Consider the following 27,724-nt stretch of genomic DNA (forward strand, 5'->3'; position numbering starts at 1 on the left):
GCACAGAGGGGATTTATAACTTGTAGGAGGGCATCTTACGGAGGAGTGCCTTGGTGGTTTACTAGAGCAAGTTCGTGCGTAGGACAGCAGCATGAGGATTCTTGTTATTCTTTAGGCGAAAAATCTATTATTCTTCTACCAGAACTATAATTTAGGGACATGGAAGATTCGTTTCAGACATTATCACATTCGGAAAACTGTGATGACCTTTACCGCGGTTGGAAGCTGCGTAACAAGTTACAAAGTATTCTGTTCCCTACCTCCTGTATTCGATCGGTTACAAGAATCGGAAAGTGACAACCTGTGTAGATGTTCTTTGCGAATCTTGTGCCCTTAAGTCTTGGCAGTGAATAATTATTGTGCATGTAGTTAGAAGACTTCACCTTCCCACTGCGGCGGCCCGGGTTCAATCCCGGGTGTGGTCAAGTGGGATTTGTGGTGGACAAAGTTTTACTGTGAGGGATTTTCTCCGAGTACTTCGGTTTTCCCTGCCAATCTTCATTCCATCAAATTCTCCATCATCATAATCACCCGGAGCAGGCTACAATAGGCCAATCAGTGGCCGACGTGCCGAGTGGACCCAGCTGAACTCCACCCCCCACTAAGCGAAAAAAAAAATGTTAGAAGACTTCAAGATCAACTCTGTTGCCATTTGAGTTGGTTGCACAATACAAACTGTACCCATCCCATCTTTGTGCTTGGAACCCGGAACAGATAATTGAAATAAGAAAGAGAGGTTAACACCGCGTTCCTATACTCCCTTGACTTTATCGTGAAAAACAACAGCGTTGATTTATAGCTGCAGAGTTAGAAGATCAAGAATTGGGACAAAATGATAAATATCTTCCATTGTTTGGACTGCAAGAGCAAGTTACTTTCGATTCTGGTTCCCTTCAAACGCCTTTCAGAGACGTGCTATGGGTGGAACCACAACCTGTAACGTCTTTTTAGTTCTTGTACCAATGGGTAACCCGTCAGGATCAAGTTGTAAGTACAATATAATCCCCAGTTTCTTACCTTCACAGATATGTCAGCCCCTGATTAAAATTTTATGAAATATTCTGTGTTATTAACGGTTCTCTTGGATGCGTTCAAAAAGGAACCCTTAACATATAGAGGTTATCAGCAGCAAGTCGTGCAGAAGTTCTAACCGCGGCCAAGGACTCTCTTTGATAGTCTGCCATATATTTCTTGTGGAGAATTGAAAGCTGGCCTGCGAGCGAGCTAGGTAACGGAGAAAGTGTGATGCTCAGATTGTACCTGTTCCCCAGTGCTACAGCCGCTGCTGTTTGCCCGGCCAACGCCACCACTACTCAGTCCGTGCCCTACTTTGGCTCAGGTAGGACGCAGAAACTTCGATGTTGGCATTATCGTTCCAGCATCGTGTGTAGCGTCGCAGTCGTCATAATAATCGAACTACGCGCCAAAACGGAAAACTACTTCGATCAAAACTATTGTTCTTTGCGGGTGCGATTGTTGAAGGAGTCTTCCCGACATGATGTCGAGTGATTGTTATTTATGTATGTTGATTCCATATAGAGTCGGCCGATGTGAAAGTTGTGGTGGAAAGAAGAAAAGATCAGAGAAGCACAAACTGATATAAGTGTGTTGAACAAGAATAATATGTACATATATTTTCATTTGTGGCGACTAGTTGAATTTTGTGACTGCGACATATCTCGGCATTATTTTAAGCAACCCAATCAGCATAATACGATAGTTACCATTAAGTGATACTTGTTTTAAGAACATATACATATATCCTTTACAGATAAAGTTACCACTGGTTATTTTACTAATTATTTGTGGATGATTTTTTGTAGTTATAATTAAAATTCAACACCGAGAGACTATTTAAACTGCACAATAACTTATCAACTGCAAACGCCCATGGTCACCTACAGTCGGTTATTTACCGTGTAAACATGACCTGAGAACAGACTTGGAAGCGTTACTATATAATATTCCAGTCTCCGTGATAATTTTGTTGTTGATTATTAGTTATACGGTGTGAGAACTGACTCAGAGTAATGGAATTGAATGCAGCATCCGGTGATAGAACAAACAAATATATCAGCATACGATTTCGCGGAGGTTGTGGTATTGGTGACTTCAACGCATGAGTAAGACTGAAACATTTTAAAGATTCCGTTGGTTATTAAAAAAAATATGAATTACTCGTGTATTTCTATCATTATAACATATCATTAACGCAAATACGGGGAAATATTAAATCACCAAAGTGAAAATGCCTGTGATTTCAACAAGTGGACTGGCTGGAGCCTGATGTAATCATATCAGTTTGTGGTTTTAGTATTTATGGCTTTTGATGGATGCAGGAGACATGGTGAGTGTGATCGTGGGAGCTGAGCAGGACAAGTGAGTGAGTGTGAATAATACCAACATAACTGTGCGGAAGGTTGTTTGTGTTGAAGCAGTACTGGTGGATACTTGTGGTGGTGTGTTCAAAAGTGGAATCTAGGAAGGAATGTATACTTGGCATCATCGACAGGATAATGACATCTTTTCGTCTAGAAAGGTTTGTAAAAATGACTAGTTTTGTTAATCTTTTAGGTTCCTTGTTAAATATAGAGCCCGTATTGACTTTCCTTTTTGACCGCTATACCACTTCCGCCATCATGCACAACACTGGCTTCACTTACTTTCACCGATATTAATACAGCTCTGGTCAAACGTTGTCCAACAGAAAGTGTTTTAGAAAATAATAGTTGCATTTTCTTGCTATTTAAATTTCTTGCTTAAGAGAGAATTTGCTTTTACCGAATTAGCAGGTATGAGGGTACCCTAACGGTGTTAATAGCCGAAATCCTCTGAAATTTGAAGTTTGTTTGATTACCCTTCGTGGTCTTCTTTCTTATGGATGAGTTTATGTCTAAAGTCAACGTGTCACTTATGCAGCATAATTTCGTAATAAATAAGTAATTAATTATATTTAATTCGTACCAAATACACAGTCAGTTGTGTTATAGTACATTTAATGTAATTTACTGTCAAGGAACCTGCAGACTTTGAAAGACGTTTTCTTTCATAAAAATATATGAAATTTTCAAAATGAGACTTTAGCCTGAAACGAAGAATCGTTATAAGTGTATCTGATTTAGTTCAGTAATATTGCTACCAGGAAAGAAAAGTCAAGTGAATTTATGACTTCTGAATTTGTATTTTTTTTTATGTTGATTCCTCCGATGTTCAAAATTAGCCGTTGATTTTTCATGGTTGCGTGTTAAAGCTCTCATATTTGCAGTGTGTGCTTGTTTATGGAGAAACCGTTGTTATCTAGACAAGGCCACTAAGAAAAACTAATAACCACTGCAAGGATACCTTTCCGCCGCTTTGAAACGTCATTTCCTACAGGAGTTCTTTGCCTTCGATTCTGTGCTATTATCTAGGACTTAACATCATACAATTTTAATGTACGGCTGTGACTAATGAATGATGTCTGTACTTCAGAATTGTTATCTGAAGGCACCTGAGGGAACTTCATTCCCAAATATTCCACATACCTCTGAAATGAAAACCAACATGCATTTGAACTTTATTTTTAATTATATTCATTCACAGAATGAGTATATGATGAACAACGTCAATATTTAAAGAAAGAATAGATATACCATTCCCCATTATGTGCGGAGTGAAGAAAATTATCTGCGAATGAATGTGTAATTGCTACATACAGTTTTGTTGGAATGTTTCCGTTAATTGCATGTTTTATTTCAATTTCAGGCGTCTGAATCCAAAATATGAAACGAATAATTTAGCAAATTCTGCAAGCTATATGCTCTTAATCGTAATTTTACACTCTTTTGCTTCTTCCCTGGTGGATCACAAGGAACAGTGATAAGAGAAAGGGAGAGGAACTTTCACTTTCCCACCATTTTCAAGTCATTGCCATTTTACTCATGCAACACGCGCAAATTTCCCTTTCATCTTTCATGCTTTTGTCTGTTGGTACAAACATCATACAACAAAACACTTGAGAAATTGCAGAACATTTTCAGAACACTAGTCAAATTATTAGTCTGTATAAGAATTGCATTTTATTTTAGAATCAGTACGAACATGTTTTAGAACTGAAATGAAATGACATAACATACATAGAATATGACTTTCGGTTTAAATTGTTTCAACCTTCAACCAGATTATAAATCTTTGTTTTTTCCTTTTTATTCCACTCCCTCTCCGCTTGTTAGTAGGAGACCATGTACTGTTTAATGCATACACCGATCTATGTGCAACCATAGAGCATAATTTGATCTATCTGGTATTTGCAAGTCTCGTTTTAGTCACTATGCGGAGCTCCGGCAGTAAATAATACAGATGATATGTGGTACCACAGGCTTTCATTTGTAGGACCTGAATTTATTGATCAAGTTACATTAATTCAGTGTTTGTTTCTAACAATACTTTCATGTATCATTTAAGAGGTTAAGATGTTTTGTTGTTTATGCTTACATTTTTATGAAGTTTATTAAAAGTTCAGGTACGTGTTTGATCCTGAATACATATAGTTAACAAATAGAATGTTAAGAAAAGCCTCAAGAGGTGTACGATTTTACATCTTTTTCTGCACCAATTTAATTATTGCAGAAGAATTTTAAGAGAATCCAAAGTGAAACGCGGGTACTTCAGCGAGAATATTGCAAAATATATCCGATAATTGCATATTGTAAGAGCTTTCTGCCAAACAATGTTTAGTTTAGATGCTTAACTTGACTATTTTGTTCGTGTTTTTTATATACGCCATTTTCAGTCTTTTTTATTTTTAATTCCTGGTATGGGCAAGAGATTTTCTCTTCAGCGGAGTGTCCAGATTGATTCTAGGATCCGCTCAGCTCCTGTACAATGGGAACCGGTGATATTTCCCTAGGGTTAAAGCGGCAAGGGCGTGAAGCTGATCTCTCACTTCCATCTACCGCCAGTGTTAAAAATGGTGGAGCTATTCGTAGACTCCCTCATACGTGCTCATGGTGTGGTGCTAGGTATCCAGTTTTTGCCTGTCCTCATGAGACACACTTGTTCTGAAAGCCATGTCTCCCAACTCTTCGTTGTGGATCGTGCACTCTTTCATCAAAATGATTGAGACAACGTAAGCGAAACCTTATAATTGTATAAGCTCATATTGTCGAAACAGCGATACGTGTATCTTTATGCACGACGCTAATATCAGATGTACACTACTCTTGTTTTGTTTTCTTACCTCATGTAGTATCGATGCTTTTGACTGTTGTATCCAGTGCCATTTTCAAAACTAATTTCAGATTTCCGATTTAGCCAAAGGTAAGAAATTATGGGCCTGAAATATCCAGTCATTTTAAAAGGTTTTTCTGGTCCCTTAATGTTAGTGTTTCTACGTTCATTTGAAAGTTCTGAAAATAATTTTTTGTAAAGCATACGCACTTCCGGTTTCCTTTTGCATGTATTTTACATGTTTACATCGTAGTCTTTAAATGACGTATACAGCGTAAGGGTTCCCATCACTTCTTTACATTGGAACAACTGTGTAAAATTATTGAACATTGTTGCCATCTTCATCGCATTGAAATATTAACCTTCAGTGTTAGAAACCATGGAAAGACGGCCTTCTGGTGCTGGACTTACTCAATGTTACACTGCAGCTACGATATTGCGCATTACGTTTTCTCATAAATACAGTCCAAACCAACATATATGACGCAACTTACTGATCATATTCGTCACTATAATATTGGTCTATAATGTTATTTCCAAATAAACTTTTACAATATACTAATATATTAAAATTGGCCTCTTTTGATAATTATTTGTCTAGGCAATTCTACTGCTTGTACGTTGTTTTTGTTCGAAAGCTTTTATTATATAGCCGAAGAATGTGATGGGTTGGCATCCTAGCATGCAGCACCTTGGATAAGGTAAAGTCCCTGTGCTTAATTAATTAAGCACTATGCCATGAAGACATGGGGAGTAGAGGTATAGCTCCACCATTTTTTACCCGGCACTAGATGGAGGATAGTGGTTAGCTTCACGTCCCTGTCAGTTTACCCCAGGCGAAAGAGCCCCCTGTACCCATTCAATAACTGTAGGCAATTTAGAGGTGTCATAAGCAATGAAATTGTTAAGAGCTTGTGCACTGTTAGTTCTTTATATTACTTATTTAAAACGTTGGTGCTTGAACCACGTTCATTTGAAGTATTATAAAATGTTATGAAAAACCGTTGAACCTTTTAGCGCCAGTTCAGTCGGTAAGAATTGCATATCAACATATAATTACCGGTAGAAATATCTGATATTAGTAATGAATTGTAAAATGAGATTAATTTTCATTGTATGAAGATGACAAATTTACGAACTGGGGTAACTGAATTGTCTCCTTTGCTCGGAATGGCAGAATTCGCTTCCCTTCGCCATCATGTCCAGGTCAGTTTTGGGTCTCACCAAGCTGTGGTAAAGCGGCCGGAGCCGAAGTCCACCTCAGTCTAATGGCTAAGTTAAAAATGATTGGACTTTTACCTTCCATAATGCTTATGCATAGAAATGAGTTTTACATATCAGTGTTAATATGTATAAATATACTGCGTATACATGGAGGATTTTTACTTTGTTGACCGATTCCACGGCTCTGCACTGCATGGCTACTCTTTCACCGCCTGCCGCGAGGCGCATACGAATTTTGTCGATGAAACAGCGTCCCTGACGGCCGTTAACTTTCGGAATGAAGTAGTTACAATTCACAGATCATAGGAGATGTTGAAAATGCTGTCCCTCTACACATAAATATCTTTCGCAATTAATTGTTTCTTTAAAAAACACAGGTACAACAATCCTTGCACTTACAGCCCACCAGACACCAACTTTCAGTGGATGGAGCAGGACTTCATGGGTTAGATGTGGATTCTGTGAACTCCAGCAGCGATTATTTTGCGTACTTGTGTATCCCTGCAAGTGCAACCACGCTCCATCAGAAAAGAATGTCAATTGTGGACCGATCTGACCTTAGACGACAAACTGTAGAAACCAACTGCAAAAATGAGCCCTGCTAGCTGAATTGCGCGGCTGCAAGGCGTTGCTGTTGTTTTATAGGGTCTGAGCTTGAGCAATTGCGTCGCCCTTCTTGCACTAGACTTTGTCACTCCAATTTCTTGAGCTAGACGTTTCAATATATTTTAAAATCTGGCCTCTTTGTCGTCTAATTTCTCAATAAGCTTTCGGGCTTATGTTCTTGTTTCTTGTCTACTAAGAGGCCCGTTGCTCTAAGTTTATTCACCAAATTGTGAATTGTCTGTCTACTGGGAACTCTTTCATCACGAAATTTACGTCGATATTTTAGCCAACACTTTCCAGCAGATAAGTATTTCACGTAGGTGTAACACAGAAATACACGTCACTCTAAAGTATACCGCACCATGATGTACCACATTGTTCACTAACCGTAACTGAGAACAAATGGCTAACGGAGCTGATAACCGCTGCCTACTGTTAACACATCATAAACAGACTCTACGCATAAACCGCACTGCTTGTCGTAAAACGTAATGTACCAATGTTATTGGCTATCAGGTATGCTGATTCGCCGGCAAAATTCGTATCAGCTCGCGGTAAGCAGCGCACCGGTCGCCGTGAAGCGCAGAGTCATGAACCGGTCAATAAAGTTAAAGAACTCCATATATATATATATATANACACACACACACACACACTACCACAGTCAGTAAGTTCTTGAAATGGCCGCAAAGCGTCGTACGGGAATTTACTGCCAATATGTTTCAGCAATGTTTTCGACAGCTATATCAACGTTGGCAGGTTCTGGACTGAATGGTAGCAAGCATTACCGGAATCCAGTCTCTTAATTTCCTCCTGAATCAAATTTTGATTTTTTACCGTCGTTCCCAAACATTTAAACTGTGCCATGTTTTCAAAGGATCTGTTAGCTCTCTTTATGTCATGATTTTGCCCCGCATTCTGGTGACGAGACAGCAACATATACTTAGTTTTCTCTGCTTTTACTTCTAGACCAACTTCCTTACTAGCGTCTTTTAAAGTTTCCGTGTTTATCTAATAGTATCCATTATATATATTTCACAGTATGGGTTGTCTCTCTGTCCATATGTCACACTCCATATCTCAGAAATTGGTATTGAGAGCGAATTAGCGTAAATACAAAAAGGGTTCATTGTAGGAAACAAAACTCAGAAAATTATTAAGTTTGCCCTTGCATGGTTAAAAGTCTAAGTAAAAATTTTCTTCATTCTTTCATCCAAAAGAAAAACTTTAAGACTGTGACAGTGAACACGTAACCTTTATATTGTCATAATCTGACCATGGTAACGAATCATGTTCTGAATGTCGCATAAACGACGTGTGTGAGGCAGACTGCCTGTAGACGTGTGTCTACAGGCAGCCATCACGTAAAAGAAATTGTTCCTCAGCTTTAAGTTCAGCTTTGTGTGCACGGTTTCGCTACTATGAAACAGTTGCTGAGAGTAGATACGGATTATGATGAATGCTACAAAGCCAATCACTTAGGCCGCGTCATAGCTTGCTGGCTTCACACCGCGGCGGCCCAGGTTCGATCCCGGGTCTGGTCAAGTGGGATTTGTAGTGGACAAAGTGGCGCTGGGGCGGGTTTTCTCCGAGTACTTCGGTTTCCCCTGCCAATCTTCATTCCACCAAATTCTCCATCATCATAATTACCCGGGGCAGGCTACAATAGGCCAAGCATTGGCCGCCGTGCCGAGAGGACCCAGTTGGACTCCACCCCTCACTAAGCGAATTAAAAAAAAAAAGGCATATCACTTGGTACATTCAGACTTGTTCACATAGATGATAACCAGATTCATTTGCACCCTTACAGTGCCTTTCTCTTAGTCCGTGATACTTGTTGGGACATGTTTTTAGCCTTTAGCTACATTCGCTTTGGTTTTATTTAACAATGAACCTTGTATCTCCTTGGCATACATATCTTCCAGCTTACTGTGGCGCCTACTATCAGTTCGCAATTAAACTAATCCATGCAGCAGAGCTCTGCTTGCGGAACCCATGCTCATGTGATAAATAAATTCTCTACCACTTTTGGAAACAGAAGGTTCTTAATTCTATTTACTCCAGCTTGCATCTGGACTAAACCACAGCCAGTTAAATCCCCTCCACGCCATTCATTTTAACTTTGTAACATTTGAGGTTTTCACGGCGGTGACTATGAAGAAAGGAATCTTCTGGAATGTGACGCCGTGTGGATATTGTATTAACCTACGTTTCGGTGGAACGTATCGCCTCCATTTTCACGGTAGAAGAAAAAAGAAGACTGTTAGCACCTGCTCACGCTGGTTCCTCGCTCGCAGATTTTTATTTTTTCTTCTACCCTGAAGATGGAAGCGATACGTTCCTCCGAAACATCGGTTAATACAATATCTACACAGCGCCACATCCCAGAAGTCGGCTTACTTCATTTTAACTTTATTCTTCCACAGACGCCTAAGCTTCAAAAATGTTTTTTTCCTTCAGAATTTTCTAAAACTTTATGTTTAGTAGTGCTTAATTATATAATTAAGTAAAGGAATAAATTTAAATTTTTGTATGTTATTTTACTTTCCCATTATTTCTACGTGTCCCGTCCATGTCATCCCTACTGAACCATATTGATTTGTTCACCCAAATAATTGATGAAACTTCTTGTCTTGTACTTTTCAACCTTTGTTCCCTCCTCTCTTTTAAGATCACTAAGGTTCTACTAATTACAGTAGGCCTAACTCGTAATTACAACTTATGTAGTTCAAAGCTCAAGTCATTTCATAGAATTCATGAATGTTCAGTGACTGAAGGGTGAACAGGCGGCTGGCTAGGAGAAAGTAGTTCTGTTAGTGTGGAGAGAATCTAAAATGTTTTGGTGCTGCGAAATCTTGTATTCATGCTCTTTCTCTGTGTCTGTTCTATACCACAGGATCTATGTGAAGCGTAGGAAGGCTCAAACAGAAATTAAAATTAAAATTCTAGATTTTTTTTTTGTTCGGTAAAACTGGTTATCGCTATCCGTGTTCGAAGAGTCTTGACTTTTTAAATGGGAGACTTTGGGAAATTTCAGTTAGAATTCATAATTTAGAAGGTACATTATTATTATCATTATTATTATTATTATTATTATTATAAAGTTGTTCCTGGACTTAATTTTGCTCCAAGTAGTGAAGGCATATCGAATGAGTGGTTAGTCTCAACTACGGCCATTTTCTCTCCTGGAGAAGCGCCTCCGGTGCCCCTTAGGTAATGGGTTTTCTGGGGTGCAGACACGAACTGGGTGCAGTGGTGAAAATAATGATCCTTGCATGTGTCAGAAATCGAACCTTTATCTTCCAGCCCGTAGCTATTTAATTTACTGAATTATTTCGGCTCTTAGTTACCCCTGATTTTTAGTTTATTTAAGGATGCTTTTCAGCTGCTTAGGTTATATAGCGGCGAATGGTAGTAAGATTGGAAATGTAAAATTTCAACCGCGATCATGGTCTGTGAAAATTCTTGTCTCGGAATTTGCCTGGGGGGGGGGCTGATGAAAGCCGGCAGCAACCACAGTCAGGTGAGTTGCTTTCGGACCCAGCTGCTAGGTCGAGACCTGACGAGTGCGAAGCAACATGCACTGCACAGCGTGAAGATTTAGGACAAAACTTGGCCCTCGGGCGATCCTGGCCTTTTCTCAGCCTAAGACCAACACAGCTGTTTTCGGAACATTCCGTACTCAGTCTTAGAGTGGAGGCAAGTTAACTGGTGGTGAAATAGCATCACTCCAAGTTCGAGACCAGTTGTAGTGCCGCCGACTGACAGAGTTTTGGATTTGGATCAATGACGCGAGGGAAAGTTCAGGTTTTGGGAAGCCTTTGGCGATGGAACTGGCTTCAACACCAGGAATACGAAATCCCACCGTTGGATAGGATCCTCAGCCAGTTCCGTTCTCCAGCTCTCACAAGCATTCACCCTGATTCATCGTAGTTGTATGTTCTGCCTTCCACAGTGTTCCAGTTGGACGTTTAGCAGTAGATTGCACCCCCCAACGGGGATTTTGTATGTTCGTTGTCTCCCCAACTTAATCACATGCAAGACCCATCACAGACTTCTTGACTTCACAGTCCTCTCACAATCCTGATTTGTCATTAAGTTACCTGTTTGTAACTTTTTTTTTCCTTGGCACTACAGCCCCAGTGAGCCTAGGCCTACCTCCATGAACTCCGTTCGCTTCGGTTTTTCTAGATCTTACACAGTCGGTAGGAGTCCTTGGGCGGGTGATCAGCTCGTCGCAAGGCCTGTACCTGTACACAGACACAGAAAAATGCACACACACAAACTAAACATCCATGCCCTGAGTGAAATTCGAACCCACGATCCCGGTTTCCAAGCGAGTGAAGACAGTACATGCCTTAGTCCGCTTGGCTGCCGTGACCGGCACCTGTTTGTAACTAGTATCTTAAAAAGCTCTCTTACTTCGTCGTGTTATATCCAGACTGTTTTTAAAAGTATTTAGCGGTTCTAAAATGTTGTAAATTTTGTTCTTCCCTCAACATAAAAAGACCAAATTTTACACCCCTACAGATCAACCTAGGAGCTAGGATAGCATAGCTGGTATAGGGACAGGCTGGATGATAGAGTGTTCGGAGTTCGAGACTCCGTATGGTCAAGTTTCTTCTCTTCTCCACATCGTCCAGACCGGTTTCTGGGCCCATCAGCCTCCTATCCAATGGGTACCGGGGGTTCTTTCCCCGGAGGTAAAGCTGTGTGAAGCTGACCACTCATCTTCCATTAATGCCGAGGTCAAGAAAAGTAGATCTATATATCCACTACCCTCATACGCCTTCATGGATAGTGCTTAATTCATTAAGCGCAGGGACAAATTTATAGGGCAAACTACTGGATTATTGTTTTGTGTATTATAATCTTAAACGTTTCGGAATGTAGTCAAACAGTTTTAGATCTCCGTAATAGCTGTCCTCTATAAAGACAACCCACAGAATGTAAATGACTAATCGAATAGTAGACTGGACTGTTTATTGATTGCGTCAAAGTTGCTGCTTAGCATCGAATGCTTTGCATAGAGGATGGGTAAGAATGAGGAATTGAAAGGAGTGTTATGGGAACTGGTATTGACGCATTTCAGTGTAGTGTACTGCCTGATACAAGTGTGGTAACTGCTTTCTGTTCAGCGGCCACAATGACTGCGAGGAGAATACTCTTGCGAGAAGAAAAATGTAATCGTATTTGAGGATTCCGGTAAATTTTTCTCAGATATTCGGACAGATAGAACGTGTTAAAAGGTAAAAATAGCATCGAAAGAAAGGCATTGGCCTACATTGGAACGCATCTCGAGCAAATTTCATTCAAATTTCTCAAACCCAATTAAAGCTCTGCCGGTCACGGTAGCCGAGCGGTCTAAGGCATGCACTGTCTTCACTCGCTCGGAAGCCGGGATCGTGGGTTCGAATCCCACTCAGGGCATGGATGTTTGTGTGCGTTTTTCTGTGTTTCTCTACAGGTAGAGGCCTTGCGACGAGCTGATCACTCGCCCAAGGAGTCCTACCGTATGTGTAAGATCGAGAAAAACCTAAGTGAACGGAGTTCATGGAGGTAGGTCTACGCCCACTGGGGCTGTAGTGCCAAGGGAAAAAAAATTAAGCTCTAGTAAATTTAACTACTTATTGTCACGTGTAGAGGTGCCATATAAAAGGGATTTTGAATTGGGTGATTGGATTTATTCACAGCCGGTCACGGTAATAGCGCGATCTAAGGCATGTACTCTCTTCGCTTGCTCTGAAGCCGGAATAGTGGGATCGAATCCCACACAAGGCACAAATGTTTGGTATGTGTATGTGTTGCCCTGTGTTTAAGTAGAGGCCTTGAGACGAGCTGATCACTCGTCCAAGGAGTCCAGCCGTCTGTAAAAATGATCATGAAAGTGAAAAATCAGAGGTCAAGTCTCAATTCAATTCCTCTACTCCCAAGCTCATATCCCGGGAGGCTGGCGTCTTGAACTCTGCTTTATTCGACTACTCACCATTTCTTTATAACCATTTTGCACGGACCACACACACAACAGAGTCCCTATTGTTAAGGAGGCGTGTTTATTGAACCGTTGTTTAGCAGTGGACGTCCTGTTGTTGTGTGCATTTGCTTCCACGGGATTATGTTTACCTAGCCGTTGCCTAGCAAAGAATATACACGCCACAATACGTATACGACATATCCTGAAGCTTGCATTTACTTCGAAACATCAAGTATTTTTACATCATTGTCTCTGCGCTGTGTATGAAGAAATAGAATTTGATGAGGGCATTATTATTAATGTATGAAAATCATTGTTTTCACGGTTCATTCTTTTCGCGTTCTGTGGCCCGCGTTCTTACGCTCACTGTGGCCATATAGAGGGAGTGATTTGATTCAGGAATCTTAGGAATCTTGGAAAATGAAAGTGAGACGTATTGCCGAGGGACCAACTTGTTTGAAAGAGTAAACACGAGGAAGAAGAAAGTTTAACTGTAACTGTAAATGTCACATCAAAGGACCCTATGGCATTATTTCTTTTTATTGGTAATGGGATGGGACTAAGTACTTTGTACTGCGGCCACTTCTGGTCTATTGTACCAGCCCCAGATGATAGGTGAGGGTGATTGTGGAGCAATTGGTGGAATGAAGATTGGCAGGGGAAACCGAAGTACTCGGAGAAAACCTGACCCAGCGCCACTTTGTCCTAACCACAAATCCCAATTGACCAGACCCGGGATCGAACCCGGGCCGCCGCGGTGGGAAGTCAGCAACTAACCGCTTAAGCTATAGCGCGTCCTACCCTATGGCACACCTGTTAAACATAGGGTGATTCCCAGGCCCATGTGACACTATTATACGTATATCCGATTATTATTACTCTGTTTGGTTTATACATCGAACCGTAAAAAATAACAGACTAACAGACTAACTAACTAACAGACCTCTGAAAAAATGCAGCTCTTTATAATTCGTATTAAATTAAGTAAAGGAGTTGCATTTGTTTATGAATGTATAAGGGGTGGGCCTTCTCGGCCCTTTCACCGCGACCTACTGCATTTTGTTAAGTTCGATACAATAGACGAACCGATTTATGTGTGGGCCCGCGTCTGCGGATTTTTAAGCAATATTAACAATGGATTTCGTATTAATTGCGGTAGGTAACATTTTCTGTGCCGTTAATTGATTACCACGCTATGGAACGTAACTGGGAGGCCAGGTATAGATACACATCTCTTCAGTCTCAGCGCTAGATAAATGTGGGCTTCACGCCTCGACCATTCTAGCCCTTGGGAAAGAAACCCAGGTTGGCCCCCGGGTAGAAAGTTGGTTGGGTTCCTGTGCCGGTATGGACTTGTTTGCAACGGTCTTGACGACTGTATTTCGATTCCCTGCAAGGGTAGGGATTTTTCGCTTCGTCACCCTGAGTAGACTGGCTTTGGTCCTCAGCCTCCGTCTTATCCATTTGGTACTAGAGGCTCTTCTCCGGAGATAAAACAACTGGAGCGTAAAGCTGATCACTCATGTCCATCCAGTGGTGAAATACATAAGAATAAGAATATATAAGAATGCATGGAGACATAACTCAGTTTCTTCATACGCCTTTATGGTTTGGGACTTTAGCAAAGGTGGGGGGGGGGGCACGCGGCAACGTAGTTGGTTAAGGCACTATGCTACAAGCTGGAAGTTCGCGGGTTCGAGTCCCGATGAGGTGGATTTTTTTTTAATTGACCTGTTCCTTCCAACCACACTATGGCCCTGGGGTCAACTCAGCCTCTAACAGAAATAAGTATCGGGAATTTTCGTGGGGGTAAAGGGTACCCACATACCATCAAACTTGCACACCGTAAGTATTTAACATATCATTGATACGTGTTACTATATAGTCAAGTTATAGCACATTAAAAACACTAACAGACTGACCCTCATTTATTACAGATTGGAAACTTGTCTTTGGGCCTCGTATACCGGGCTTATTACATAGAATTTCTGCAACAGGACCTATGCAACATACACGCCCAATTCTACACTGTACCAGGATATCCCCTTAAAATATTTTAGTTGGCATATAGATCCCTAACCCTACATATATTTTGTTAATACCTTTTAATATATTATATTAAACAATGAGAAAATGACAATGAACTACAACCAAATAAATTGTTGATTTCAAGACGGCATTTGTATTATTATATATAAATACCTTTTAATATACTTTTATATACGGCTAACATACCTATAATATGTTTTATTTATATTTCGACATTTTATATATGTACACCTTTATTCTATCATTTATTTTCAATCTTAATCATGTATTTGGTATTTTAACTATACAGTAATCTGAGGCAAAGTTTTTATGTTAATATTTAATACAACGCATTGCACCGATAAGGATCCGTATCAGCATTTCAATAAATATACGTGTTCCTGCCTGATGATGGTCATGTATGCCCGAAACATGTCGCAGTAAATACAGATCTAAATGTAATACTGAGATATTTGTTGTGTTGACGGTAACATAGTTCCTACATATTATATATTGTCAGACACACAACAGGATGCAACCAATGAAAATAACTACGCTACTGCGTGCCCCTGAACTTTACTGTGAGCCAGATGAATTCAGTCCACACCCTCATACTGTTCGTTTTAATAACATCCTCCCCTGTATACCTAGGTTTCCAGCAGTCTCTTCCCGTCACGTTTTCCGCCTTTGTTTCTCGTCTCATCCAGTCTTGCTCCATGTCAGCCATTCTTCATCCTCTTTGAGCTGATCACTAACACTCTATGGGGACGGATACAAAGTATGAAACTGGTCTTTATGCGACTTTCTTTAACCTCTATCTTCCTTGAAGTAATACCATCCGAGATCAGGCCGCGCCATAGCTCAAGTGGTTAGTCGCTGGCTTCTCACCCCGGCGGCCCGGGTTCGATCCCATGTCTGATCAACTGGGATTTGTGGTGGACAAAGTGGCGCTGGGGCAGGTTTTCTCCGAGTACTTCGGCTTCTCCTGCCAATCTTCATTCCACCAATTGCTCTACAATCACCCTCACCTATCATCTGGGGCTGGTACCATAGGCCAGAAGTGGCCGCAGTACAAGGGACTTAGTCCCACCCCACTAGCAATAAATAATCTTACATCCGAGGAATATGAGATCAGGCGTCATCGCGTTAATTGTAGATCGTCCAGTGAATGTGACACGGACTGTGACCTTGTTGCATGATAAACAGACAGTGGTTGCAACCGCCGCGGAACTGGGGCACAGCTGCTGGCTTGCGTTTTGGCAGAACTGTCAGCGGTTCACTCCAGGCCAGCCTCGCTACAGTACATAACATCATTTACATACACGTATATACTTCGAGTTAATCGTATTGGAAGTGCTTTGGAAGGTCTAAAGTGAAATGTATTTATTTTCTGTATAACTTCCATTTCTCCGAAATGACTGCAGGGAGTGTTTACGAGTAGATGCGTGCAATAAAGTCTGCAGACAATGCGGGAGCGCTCAGACTGAATTATATTAATGTGTAAATAGCGAAATATAGGAGAAAGAATATAATTACTAGAGGAAGAGGTGTCCCAAATATTATCTTTAAACAGGTCAGGCTATGAGTCAGAAGTATAAAACTCTTTATTGATATCCATTTGGGGGCACATGGTAGCGTAGTTTGTTAAGGCACTATGCTACAAGCCGGAAGGTCGCGGGTTCGTTTCATGATGAGGTAATTGGATTTTTCATTTTACCTAATCCTTCCAGCAGCACTATGGCCCTGCGGTCGACTCAGCCTCTAGCAGAAATGAGTACCAGGAATCTTCCTGGGGGTAAAGGGCGGCCGGCGCGTAAGGCTAACAACCTCACCGCCAGCTGTTAGCTGATTGTCTAGAAAATGTAGGAGCCTCGACGTCTCATACCCCTATGGGTCTTCACGGCCTGTTACAGTTAATTATCTGATTTGTTGTGTGAATGTTCTTGGGACACGGCGGCGCGTCCGAGATTAGCAACCACGGAACGCTTCCATACAACCGGCACAGAGTGTGTAAGCAAGGGTGGGAATGAAATTTTTCTACAAAATGGAATATCTGTTGGGGAAGTCTCGACGTTTTACAGATGTTTCTTTATAAACCGAATTAACACCTATTCTCTTCTTTCCTCTGTTTTATTTGTCTCTTTATATATTTTGTTTGTTTTGTTGTCCTATTTTCTTTCCGTTTCATAAACTTCTTTCCATGTTTTCCTATCTTGCTTTCTTTATTCATTCTGTTTTTTATTTCTCTTGATTTTTTATTGTTTGCTGCTTTCCCTTCACTTCAGTTTTCGTTTTCTCTGTTAATTTACTTGCAGTTTTGTTCCAGTCTCTCCTTCCACCATCCGCTCTTTTGCGAAGTTTTGAAGACGTTGCGTATGCAGAAGCAGTGTGCTCCTTTAGAATATAAACAAGGAGTTATATCTTCTGGATTATAGCTCCCTGTAGTCCAGTGAAAGTCAGCCGACGTTTCGGAGACACATCGCCTCTACAGGACCAAAGAGTAAACAAAGAAAGAAACCAGCATGAAAGAGGCAGAAACGTCCGTCGAATTTCACCGGACTACACTGTAGTCTCCGCTGTGAGAATCTCGAACCCAAAATGATATTAAACAGTTAATGGTAATGTGTATTACGTCATTCCCATGGATACCAAGCTCAACGTAGTACGTTGCACGGCTGTTTTGCCTAAATTGGTTTTAACATAAAACAGTGGGGCACCAGTCTTCACGGTGTCACATCTCAGTAGATTGTAATCACGTAATTACTCAGTATGTAACATTGTACATTGCTCATCTTAGGCCCAGTGTTTTCCTGAGTACTTTGTTTTCAGACGATTGTGATGTTTGTTATTCTCTCTAATTAAGATGCCACACTCACGCCTATGAAAAACAACAGGTGTTTAGCGTAGTAGTAGTAGTAGTAGTAGTAGTAGTAGTAGTAGTAGTAGTAGTACACCATGAATCTTATTTTCCTTTTCCTCATTTTCCTATGGCCCTTTGGGGCCATTACGACGCTTTCAGTATGTGGGCTATATAGTGTCGAATTGAAAAGAATCCAGAAGGAAGCGGTCCTGGGATAATCGAGGTGTTGTTCTAGAGTTTGCGAGTAGGGGCTGAGGAAAAAAAGAGAAGTATTTAAATTAGGATATCTGGCGTCCTGGCCGAGATTCGATCCGACCACCTCCCGAATGAAAATCTATAGCGTTGGCTTTGTAGACCCCCTTCGGTTTGTTTAATGTGTTTTCCATTCTCAGACTGTTTATTGTGTTTGCCTGTGGTTCTGTTATGAGTGTTACCGATTTGATGTGAGGTTTGTGTACTTAGGTTTATCTGCATTTACTTCTAGTTCAGTTCGCTTGCTGATCCGGATGACAAATTTTTCTTTAGAACCCCCCCCCCCANAAAAATTAATGACGTGAACAATGCTCTTCTGTGGCAGTAATCGTTATTAGTTTGCAAAACACACAAATGGTTACAGAAAAATTTGGACTGTGAAAATATATCCCATTCTCCTTGGTGAGGACAGTTGTTTTATGCCAGTGCCTGTTGGAATTCGATAGTATATCCTTCCGTCCATTCACCTGTCTTACGTCCAAAAGTCCTTGCTGAAATATGCGTTATCTGTTTCGGTTTCTCTGACACTGTTTTCCTTTCTCTTAAGATTTTAGTTCACTGGTGCAGTGAAGCAGGTCTGTTATTAACCACCTAACTAAACTAACTCCATGAAGCCGCCAGTTGCTCAGCTACTAAATAATATTCAAATATTTTCTGAAACTGTTTTCACTGGTCCTTATCCTGAGCCACATCAATCCAATCTATACCACTCCATCATGTCTCTTTAAGATCCATTTTAATACGGTATTATCCTTCCGCCTACGTCTAGGTCTTCCTAGTGGTCTCTTTCCTTCTTAGCAGGTCTCTTTCGGAAACTGTTTATTTGGTACCGGATATTTCCCTCCATGCAGTGTTTTGGAGCGGTTCCTCTAGTCGCATTTTGTGAGATCGAGCTGATCATTTGGATAACGATCTCTATTCTATTCTACTGCTAGTGGGGTGGGACTAAGTCCCTTGTACTGCGGCCACTTCTGGCCTATTGTACCAGCCTCAGATGATAGGTGAGGGTGATCGTGGAGCAATTGGTGGAATGAATATTGGTAGGGGAAACCGAAGTACTCGGAGAAAACCTGTCCCAGTGCCACTTTGTCCACCACAAATCCCACTTGATAAGACCCGGGATCGAAGCTGGGTCGCCGCGGTGGGAAGCCAGCGATTAATCGCTTGAGCTATGGCGCGGCCCAATAACGATCAGTATGTAACCATTGGAACAATCTGCTTGTTGTGACCTTATGACTTAAACTTTTTTGCGGTATGATCAGGCGTGTATATGCTTTTATTTTCTTAAGTACAATATGAGATATGAACTGACCTTAAAATATTTGTATTGACTTTTACGAATTCTCTGTCCTTGCGATATAGTAGTGCCCTGGCAAAACGCTAAACAGGAATTATTAGTAAATAAGATCTAAAAGTTTGTGACGATGGTACATTGGTACAAATACTTTGTTTCTGGACACTCTCCATCGTCTTGTCTTTATCTAAAACACCGTCCTGCTTATTTCTGCATAAACATCGTTTTGGAGATTGGATTCTGTCTCCGTCTACAGGCAAAACTTACTCAGGGACTGAGGGCCGCGCCATAGCTCAAGCGGTTAGTCGCTGGTTTCCCATCGCAGCTGTCCGGGTTCGATCTCGGATCTGATCAAGGGGGATTTGTGGTGGACAAAGTGCTGGGGCTGGTTTTCTCCGAGTACTTCTGTTTCCCCTGCCAATCGTCATTCCACCAGTTGCTCCACAATCACCCTCACCTATCATCTGGGGCTGGTACAATAGGCCAGAAGTGGCCGCAGTACAAGAGACTTAGTCCCACCCCACTAACATTAAAAGAAATTACTCAGGGACTAGCTGTATCGATTGGCCCCAGGCTTTACCTGAAGACGGAGACAGAATCCAGGCTCCGAAATATTATGTTTAAAAAATAAATATGACTTTTACATAAAGACAAGACGATGGATAATGTCTAAAAACATATTATTTATAGGAATTATTAGAAACGGCGAAGAGGCATCTTAACTGCGTCTCATGCAACACCATGGAAACATTTCGTTTGTGAAGCCAAAGTCGATACAGCTTGCCGAACGTCAGGAGGGACTAATGAGGCTACCAAATTAAGCGTGTTGCTTATTCGGAATTATGGGTAAACGTGCCAATTTCCCGCTACAAACACCGTAATGATAATTCTTGGATTGCAGGTACGTGTTGAGCTTTGTGGCATTATCCGATTCTGTTGTTTATCCATTTTCAGTAACCTTTGACCCAATAAGATGTTTTCTTCATGCTACTAAAGGCAACATTACCTTTGTACAGACGTTACTACAGACACTTCCTGCTGTCAGTAATACCAACATGATGACCGTGGCAACTTGTGCAGTAAAGTCATTGTTACCTCCACTTCTAGAATACTGTAGGATCCTGAAGTGTAGTGTGATATCAGATCTTCGGGAAACATATACCACTTTTAAGCCATTGTTTTGTGGAATGTAAGAACAAATTGGAGAATGTGTGAAATTTATATTTACTTTTCTGTTTGGAACCATTAGAGGCAGACGTATATCCTTCAGGAACCGTAGTAATTTTTAATGCTAGTGGGGTGGGGCTAAGTCCCTTGTACTGCAGCCACTTCTGGCCTATTGTACCAGCCCCAGATGATAGGTGAGGGTGATTGTGGAGCACTTGGTGGAATGAAGATTGGCAGGAGAAACCGAAGTACTCGGAGGAAACATGCCTCAGAGCCACTTTGTCCACCACAAATCCCACTTGACCAGACCCGGGATCGAACCAGGGCCTCCGCGGTGGGATGCCAGAGACTAATCGCTTGAGCTATGGCGCGGCCACGAGCCATAGTAACTCAAACAACAAATAAACTCCGTGATTTCAGTCCACAAGCGAGCTATACCGACCGAGCGACTGCCGCTTATCGGCGAAGTTAGTGCCAACTTTAGTGGATAGAGGGTGTCACGTGGTCAGCGCAACGGATCCCCATGGCCCGTAGTAACTCAGATATTTTAATAACTAGACTGCCGGCTTGACGTCCGACGTCCCGTGAAGAGATTTTTCCCTCCGCCACAGTGCTCAGTCGCCTATTGAGTGGCTGTCGGAGACTTTCCTCGAGGGTAAAGCGGCCGGACACGAACATGATTATTCAGCTACATCTCCAGTGCTGAGGCTAAGTCCCCATAAGTCATCATGACTGACTGACTCACTCACTCGCTCAGTGGAGCCAAGTCCTTCTCGAGAAGCCACTAGTCTCGCAGCTAGTCACTAATTTCACAAATACCATGGAGCCCAGAAGTTCATAACAGTTGCTAGAGCACGCCATTGGTTGCCATCCTGAGTCAAATGAATCCAGTCCGTACAATTTCACTCCATTCCTTTAGGATCCATTTTATTATTATCCTCCCGCCTAAGTGTAGACTTCCTCGTTGTCGCTTTCCTTTGTTTCCACCAAAACCCTGTATGCCTTCCCGTTCGTTGCATTGCGTGGTACATAAAACTTCATGATATGGCGCTTAGATATGCACAGGAGTACCATTTATCTTTATGTGCATATCAAAGCAAACGCTGGCATACCTTAAAATGAGCCACAGCCTTTTCATTCTACGAGCCAGGATAGCGTAATCGGTATAGCAACTAGCTACGGGCTGGAGTTCTAGACCCGGCAGTGTCTCTACGTCGTCCAGACAGGTTCTAGGGTCCACCCTACCCCCTGTCCGATGGGTACCGGTATCTTTCCCGGGCGCAAAGCGGCCGAGGCTTGAAACTGACCACTCTCCTCCAGCTAGTGCTGAGGTCAAGAAAACGTGGGTCTTATACACCCACTCCCCCATACGTCTTCATGGTGTAGTGCTTAATTACTTATGTACAAGGACAACTTTACCTTTTACCTTCATTCTATATTTCTCCCACTCATCCAAGATCATTCTGGCGTTCGAAGAATGTGCAGTGGACAAAGCTTCATTTAGTCATCCGTAAAACTGAATTACTAGCCAGAGTTTGCGGAGGAAAATGTCAACATTATCCTCAAGAAATGAAACAATTTTTATCTGTTTTAAGTCGATGCCCCGTGAATATGATCATTCTGGTTCCAAAAATAAGGGCCAGTCACATGCCCCCCCCGTCCCCCGTGAAAGACAAAATGGCTCAATCGACTTCGATTAAATCTCAGTATTTTATGGAGACCGTCTCCATAAATAAAACTGCCAGGAGAATAACGTTACGCACACAGAGAAACAAAAAAAAAAACATCGTGGCCTATAGCGAACTATACCGACCGAGCGACGACCGCTTGTCGGTGAAGTTAGTGCCAACTTTAGCGGATAGAGGGTGTCACGTGGTCAGGGCAACGAATCCCCACGGCCGTTAATCTCGGTTTTCTAGACCGGAGCCGTTATTTCCTTGAAATAGCTCCTAAGTCATCCCCATGAGGCTTAATGAACCCCGTTCCAGACCCACTACTTCTCTGAAAATCCGGTAGCCCCGGGAATCGAGCCCGGAAAATTTGTAGTCAGGAACTCTGACCACTAGACCACAGAGGCGGTCACATTGTGCACACTATGGGCGAAAACGGACTCTGGTCTGACGATTATCATTGTTATTCGGTATTCAGTAACCAATAATTGACCCATCAAGCAAAAATCTACTGCGTTATAATTGTAATATAATTAAGGTCAGTCTTATACGAGAAAGTGTGTGCAGTGTCCGTGTTTTAACCGATTTGTATATACCTGTTAACGTCACCGCACTTCACGTCTATCTTATGCAACTAACAGAAAACGAACCCATGGCCTCTCTGAGGCGTAGGTTTCTAGGAGTGGCTTCGAGACCAAGTTTTCTGCGCAGAGAAAACTCGAACTGTTTTGTGTGGCAGAGAGTGAGAATCCCTGTGAAGCTCGGGAAGTCAGCGGGACCGCAACTTGACCACCCCACTCCAAGTCCCGTTATGTGCGAGAGAGAGAGAGAGGGAGAGCAGGCTTGGCGACGTAACGGAAACCCACGAGACCGGACATAATGACACAGTACGCTAATTTTCAAACTGCATAGGAATTAAGTCGGAGCAATGATATTATACATTTCGTCACCCGTTTACTTTCCTTAGATTATTCTGCCTGGAGCTAGCGGAATCTGCGCATAATCAGTTACTGTAAGAACGAACTAAGCATATGGAGCTGGTATCAGATTCCAGGCAACAAATTTGCCACAAGACGTGCGTCTGAAGGTTTTATGACCACTGTGTACAGAACAATACAATATATAGTGAACTACAGATGTTTAATCTCTAGAAAAGAATCCAAGAACAAAACGATAGGCGCTACGTACATATGTAAGAGGGGCCTCGCCATATCTCAGGTGGTTAGCGCTGGCTTTCCACCTCGGCAGCCCGGGTTCAAGCCCCGGTCTTGTCATGTGTGATTTGTGGTGGACAGAGTGTCACTGGGGCAGGTTTACTTAAAGTACTTCGGGTTCCCTGCCAATCTTCATTCCACAAATTGCTCCACAATCATCATCTATCATCTGGGGCTGGTACAATAGACCAGTAGTGGCTGCAGTACCAAGTGGACTCAGTCTGAACCCAATAATAATAATAATAATAATAATAATAATAATAATAATAATAATCTGCGAATGCATTCAGATAAGATATCTCTAAGAATTTTAATAAACGAACCGCTTGGTAGCAGAAATATAGAATGTCCTGGAAGGTGGTAGGATTTTTTCTGAATCGAAACAGGTTAAGTAAGATTTACCTTTGCGAAATGTGAGATTTTCACGACAGCAACTATGAGTACTGTCTTCTGGGATCTGATGCCAAGGGCTCTACAGCCCTTCTGGACCTCGGCTGATTTTTCAGTTTCCAGTCGGTAGGACTCCTTTGACAAGGGATCAGCCCGTCGTAAGGCCTCTGCGTACACAAACACAGAATAAACGCAGACAGACATCCATGCCTTGAGTGGGATTCGAACCCACTATCCCAGTGTTCGAGCGGGCGAAGACGGTTCATTGCTTAGACCGCGCGGCCACTGTGGTCTGATGTCATTTTAGTATGGTAGAAATTTATCGACGTTTCGGATAGCAGAGTACTTTTCCTTTCAGCTTACTTGCTCGGCTTTCTCTTCAGGCTACACGGTGTCTCTTCGTAGAAGACGGTAGGTACCCTTCAAGGTCTTTCTTGTATTGAAAGATAATGAAGGCGGTAGACTGAAGTGACTTCTGTTAAACTGTATCTGAAAAATCGTGCCGTAGCTTAGTCGGTTAGTCGCTGGCTTCCCACCGCGCGGCCCATGTTCGAGGTCAGTTCATGTGGAATTTGTGGTGAATAAATTTGCACTGGGGCAGACACAGACAGACAGAAGACTCCGCATGAAAAAGGCTTATCTGTAGTGACTCCCATTCCTTCGTCCATAATTCATTCATTCATTAATCAGTAATCTGTAAGACTACAGGTCCACAGTCTCTTCCAAAACAGTTGCTCCACTTAATGCGATCTAGAGCTTTCTCCTTCAAATAATGATATCCTCTTCTGTCCCCAAGGTCATCCAGCATCTTCTTACGTCTTCTTCGTCGTCTTCTGGATCTCGCATACATGGTATCACTGTTTTTGGAAAGAGACTATCCAGGAAAAGTGATAATGTGGTAGTTTTTCCATTTGCTTTCCACATCGCAGTACAACAGCCGTTCAAACCACTCTGGTCACGCCTGTTGCTATACGAACTTGAACCATCTCGAGCATCATTTGCTCTGTGCTTCAAGTCGCTGCTGATGACGCTGCTTCCGGCATCAGTTTTTGGTTTTTGGTGTCTCTCTTCGTCTGATGCCTACCCTTTGACCTGTCCAGCAAGGGAGGCCCTGCCAGTAGCTACGCTACCGCTGGTATAGCTCTCAGGGTCCTTGGCATACTCACACCCCCTCACAACGATAAGGTGAATAATTCTGAATAAAATACAGGCCGAGTAATCGATATTCTGACCTGCAGTCGAACCTAGCACCTCTTGAATGCAAATCAGTTGTTTGGAGCGCAGCCTCACCTGTTGTGTTAGTGACGTCATACTTTGTATACTGCTTCTAGCTTATTTTCAGCATAGGATATAGTTTTGTTTACATCAGCAGAGAATTCACGCACGCGCTGTTGGTTTAATTGCGTGCAGTTTGTACATTGATGTCATCGTAATGCCGTGTGATTTGTTCCGGTCAGACACTTCGAGTTTCTGACGTTGACTCTGAAAGATGGCTGGGTTTCCCGTCATAGCGGCTCAGCTATTTCGTGGATTTCTTCAGTCTCTGCGTGCTAATGCTGGTATAAATAAATCCATAAATAGGATATATTTTCGAGAAGCTAACAGTTTTTCAGTTAGTCAAGAATTCCCCCGTTTTGGGGGCGGGGGGCGGGGGGAAGAGGTTCATTACTGTATTCATATTAGCGCCCCACCTTCAATTGTACTATATTCTGAGCCAAACGCCGTATTATTTTCTTTATTTAAGCTCCATTTCAGTGTTATGCTCACATCCATACCTAATATCTCCGACTGGTATCTTCCCTCGAAGTTTTCCGACAAAAATTTTGTATACATTTCTCATCTCTACCGTGTGTGTGACATGACCTAACTGTCTCACCCCCCCCCCGTACTACACGTATTATCATCCTAATATTTGGAGAGAGACTTGGTCTCTGACATTAAGGGAGGAACATAGACTGAGGGTGTTTGAGAACAGGGTGTTGAGAATATTTGGACCGAAGAGGGATGAAGTGACAGGAGGTTGAAGAAAAGTGCATAATGAGGAGATTCATAAATTGTACTCTTCCCCAAGTAATTAGAATGATCAAGTCAAGGAGGATGAGTTGGGCAGGGCTTATAGCACGAATGGGATAGACGAGGAAGGCATATAGGATATTGGTGGGAAAGCCAGAAGGAAAGAGACCACTGGGAAGACCAAGGTGTAGCTGTGTGGACAGTATTAAAATGGATCTTAGAGAGATAGGATGTGATGGTATGGATTGGATAGATCAGGCTCAGGATAGGGACGAGTGGAGGGATCTTGTGAACATGGCAATGAACCTTCGGTTTCCATAAAAAGCTGGGAAATTCTTGAGTAGCTGCAGCTTTGGCCACCCCATAAGTAAGTAATATTTGGAGAGAGAGAGAGAGAGAGAGAGAGAGAGAGACAGAGATCAAGTGGACCGGTGAATATGCTCTTGGTGAAAGTAACAGCCTGCATTCACGCCTTATGAACTGTGTAAAATTAGAAGCAACGATAATTAGTACAAAGCGTGTCTTGCATATATTCGTTGCTTTCCTGTCCGCAAAATTATTCCTTCTACCCTGATTCAGGTCCCTTCCGGTCCACTTTGGAAGTGCCATTGTCTAAAAATTGACAGTTGATCAGGAATGCAGGAACTGTAACGCAATTGGAGCGAAGAGAACCTTTTGCATGGATTTGCTGGTGGCATGTTCGCTTTGTTGGAAATTACAGGGTTTCCCAACCTTATTTTAATGCCCACGCATGTAAATAATTTATAGTAATTTAACATGGTATAAAAATTATCTCTTAGCATATAATTTTATGTCGTTTTATATAAATAATGAAACTTGGTATATCTCAGCCCATAGCAAAAGTGAATTGAGAAAGTTTTAGGGGAAAGTGTTGAGCTGTATAACACGCTTTAATATTTAAGCAATCAGTATTTTTGTTGATGCACTATGCTACAAGCCGGAAGGTCGAGGGTTCGGATACCGATGAGGTCCCTGGATTTTTTTCAATTGACCTAATCCTTCCATCCGCACTATGGCCTGCGGTAGACTCAGCCTCTAACAGAAATGAGTACCAGGAATCTTCCTTGGGGGTAAAGGGCGGCCGGCGCGTGAGGCTGACAACATCACCGCCATCTGTGTGCTGATTGTCTAGAAAATGTGTGCGCCTCGTCGTCTCACAACCCTATGGGCCTTCACGGCCTGTTACAGAGATAGCTTCTTTGTTGTTGTTTTCCTCCTTCGTGACTTTATGCGTTCCGTATATTTCTCAGCATAAATAGCAATTATTTCCCTAAGTAGAAATAACGGATTGATCTCTGTGACAGGGAAGTTGTTTTCTTACCTATGAAACAGGAACTGAATTTTCAGATATTATTTAGATGAAATTCAGACGTCGAAAGTAGTAGAAGTAACTAAAGTAAATCACACTAAAAGGAAAAATCCCGTGTAGTCTTGTAGGTGAATACCTATCTTTCAGAGGAACAGGATGCCTAAATATGGTGGTCACTTATTCCTCCCAAACTTCTATATCTGCGTACAAGACTGCACGATGCCACATACCAGAATTTCATAGAGGAATCTAAGATGCACTGAGCGTGAAACCAGTGAAGATGCAGGCATTTCAGTAACTTCGGGTTAAGCAGCCTCCGTAGTCTAGGGGTAACGTTCGCGGGTTCAAACCCGGCGGATGTCGTAGAATTTTTAAGGGCGGAGAAATTCATGGAACAAGCCCTCCGGCAGGGACTTTAAGCCGTGTGTCCCGTGTCGTAGCTTTACGGCACGTAAAAGAACCTCATGTCTCAAGGAGATCTCTGAGCCAAATTG

At 42.0% G+C, this 27,724-nt stretch overlaps 1 protein-coding gene across 3 annotated transcripts in view; it reads left to right on the plus strand.

Annotated features, from left to right (window-relative positions):
- The window catches only part of LOC111870628 (hormone receptor 4), a 353,702-nt gene that overhangs the window by 224,677 nt on the left and 101,301 nt on the right, over positions 1-27,724 (plus strand). The window contains exon 1 of one of the 3 annotated variants that reach the window (XM_023863076.2): positions 1,921-2,539. The exons of the other annotated variants lie outside the window; for them this stretch is intronic. The gene's annotated coding sequence lies outside the window, so the exon portion shown is untranslated. Of the gene's footprint in view, positions 1-1,920; positions 2,540-27,724 lie in introns of those variants that run through there. 3 annotated transcript variants of the gene reach the window in all.

The sequence above is a fragment of the Cryptotermes secundus genome, unplaced genomic scaffold (assembly GCF_002891405.2).
Source record: "Cryptotermes secundus unplaced genomic scaffold, Csec_1.0 scaffold529, whole genome shotgun sequence".
Taxonomy (NCBI): Eukaryota; Metazoa; Arthropoda; class Insecta; order Blattodea; family Kalotermitidae; genus Cryptotermes; species Cryptotermes secundus.